Consider the following 2,937-nt stretch of genomic DNA (forward strand, 5'->3'; position numbering starts at 1 on the left):
AGTGGGATAATGTTGTTAGTGGAGTACCTCAGGGCTCTGTCCTGGGACCTCTGTTGTTTATAATATATATAGATGATTTAGATTCAGGTTTGAGTAGCAACATTTGCAAATTTGCCGATGATACGTAAATCAGTAGGGAAATTAATTCGGAGGAGGACTCACTATCACTTCAAGTTGATCTAGATAGGGTTTTGAAATGGTCAAAGGATTGGCAAATGCAGTTTAATGCTGATAAATGTAAAGTTCTGAGGCTAGGTAATGATGATAGAGTTACAAGATACGAGCTAGATGGTGATGAGATTGCGAAGTCGGATTGCAAAAGGGATCTGGGAGTTATGATTAGTAAGAATTTAAAACAAAAGGATCAATGCATGAATGTTCGTAATAAGGCGAATAGGACACTGGGATTTTTTAATCGAAGTGTTAGTAACAAGACACCTGGTGTGGTTCTTAAGCTATGTCTTGCTCTGGTTAGGCCCCATTTAGATTATGCAGTTCAGTTTTGGTCGCTGTATTATAGAATGGATATAAATTCACTTGAACGTGTCCAACGTAGGATGACTAAGTTAATTCCCCAAATTAGAAATATTTCATATGAAGAAAGATTAACAAAGCTTAAGTTGCATTCACTGGAAAATCGAAGAGTTAGGGATGACATGATAGAGGTTTACAAGTGGATGAATGGACATAACAGGGGAGGATATTAATAGGGTATTAAAAATATCAACACAAGAAGGAACACGAAACAATGGGTATAAAATGGATAAGATTTAGGAAAGACTTGGGTAAATACTGGTTCAGTAACAGGGTTGTTGATTTCTGGAACCAATTACCGCATAACGTGCTGGAGGTGGGGTCCCTCGATTGTTTCAAGCGCGGGTTGGACAAGTATATGAGTGGGATTGGGTGGTTATAGATAGGAGCTGCCTCGTATGGGCCATTAGGCCTTCTGCAGTTGCCTTTGTTCTTAAACTAAACTAAACTGGCCTAACTTCCCAAGAGATTCTCTTATGATCGCATGGAAGAGAAATAAATACCTCAAAGACCATCTGGTCCAAGCAAGTCTAAGTCGCGAGACCCAGTCTGCACAGGCAAGGAACTTGGTATGCAGCAGAACCAGCCTTCCTACACTTACCTACCAGTGGAAAACGTTTTTTGTTTTTTCTACAGGGTTTGAGGAGTGGTTAGAAGGCGCCTTTCATGTGTAACGATTCTATTTTATATTTAACGATTCATGTGTTACGTAAAGTATGGTGACAAATAAACACAGACACTAAAATACTATATATATATTTGGTCGAATATACAGAAGTACACAGGTGATATTTTGGTGTGAGTTGAGCGCACTGAGCCTCCCAGAACTCCCCCTCCCAGGGGATGAAAGGAAAAATACTTGATCAAGGAACTTAGCTGGTCGGTGAATTGTACGCCCTGCTCGCGTTACATAACCATCAAAGTTAACTTCCTCCTCTTCGCTGATGTCATCTAACTGGGGTCGTAGGAGGATCCTGTGCTGGGAGGTCGCACAGGATCGTCCGTTGTCGTAGGAGGCGGTGCTGCTGGTAACTGTGGTCGAAAAGTGAACTGCGTAGTCGGCGGATGTGTCTCTGGATTTAGCAGTGTCGCAGACGTTGAGACGAAGCCTGGAGCAGAGCAGAGAGCTGAGTGAGGCTGGAGTCGTGGAGCTCTATGTGGGAGAGCGTGGCGGCTCGATTGAGAATTGTGAGTGTCCGAACTCGGGGAGCGAGAGCGTGGCGGCTCGATGCGGTCGTAGTTTGCTGTCTGCTCTGTGTCGAAGCTGTAGCGTCTTGGGTTGATTAGGACTCTACACGCCGAGTCCTACTACATGTGTTGACTGTGGAAATTGTAGTCTGGTACCAAAAGATGTAGGTACAGTGTGTGGACAAGCTCGGTGTAGCAGGAGAGAAGAATATGCATAATTGTTGCGTCCTTGGGTCGCTGTCGCAATGTGGAGCATTGTAAAAATTGTACATCACTACTCCTCTTAATACAACAAATATGAGAAAAGAACTAACAATTCATCATGAATGATCAGACATCCTTAAAGCTTTACCATCAATCTAACATGTACTTAGAAGTCACTGATGATAAGTTCATCTATGCCCCAATCTTCAAAAGATCCGTCTGGCAAATATCTGCGAATGATGATGGGAATTTTCCGTTCTCTCAATTCTTTGGCAGCAATTTGGAGCGGATCCGATTCTGCATCAATTTCCACCATGACAGGCGCACACATTGCAATCTGCAGTGCTCTCGTGCCCAATACTCTAGCTCTTTCATATTTTGTCATATAAGGTGTCGTGATTCTCTTAAGCATAGGCACTGGCTGACCTTCCCCTGCAGGTACCAACTCTATCTGGTTATCATCATCCTCCTCTCCTTGCAGGTCATCCAGATTTTCATCATCTTCTGCCTCCTCGAAGTCATCACCAACATCATCACCATCGAACTCCTCGTCAGCCATCTCGCGTTCCTGTTTGCACCAAGGTCTTCTCCCAGCTATAAGCAAGACTCGCGTGGCCGTGTGTGACGCAGCGCTGAGCGTCGGTACAGTATCTCGTAAGTGTCCGCTCTAGACCACACTTGAAAGTAGACTAGTTTAATGTTTGCTATTCTGCTGCTTATATGCTCGGGCAACACCTAACCGTGTTGCCCGGGCAACGCCTCACCTCATTCATCTCCAAAGGTTGACAGGAATATTAACAATGCATTTGGAGCGAGTATATTATTGGGATAATCTACTCGCTACACATGCCGACCGAAGCGTTGTCGTCTCTTCAATTTTTAGTGTGTGGTTTGGTCAGCATAAATACTTTCTATAATTAACAGTACTAAATTCTACAATATAATTGAGCATAAAGTATATGTGTGTTCGATGGTCCACATAATTACAAAAAGTAATATTTTAACAGGAGG

The 2,937-nt window shown here is 43.2% G+C and overlaps 1 pseudogene; it reads right to left on the reverse strand.

Annotated features, from left to right (window-relative positions):
* Nucleotides 1-1,985: 1,985 nt before the first annotated feature.
* LOC138370953 (DNA-directed RNA polymerases I, II, and III subunit RPABC2 pseudogene) lies at nucleotides 1,986-2,556 on the reverse strand (annotated as a pseudogene).
* Nucleotides 2,557-2,937: the final 381 nt, after the last annotated feature.

Source organism: Procambarus clarkii, chromosome 34 (genome assembly GCF_040958095.1).
Source record: "Procambarus clarkii isolate CNS0578487 chromosome 34, FALCON_Pclarkii_2.0, whole genome shotgun sequence".
Classification (NCBI taxonomy): Eukaryota; Metazoa; Arthropoda; class Malacostraca; order Decapoda; family Cambaridae; genus Procambarus; species Procambarus clarkii.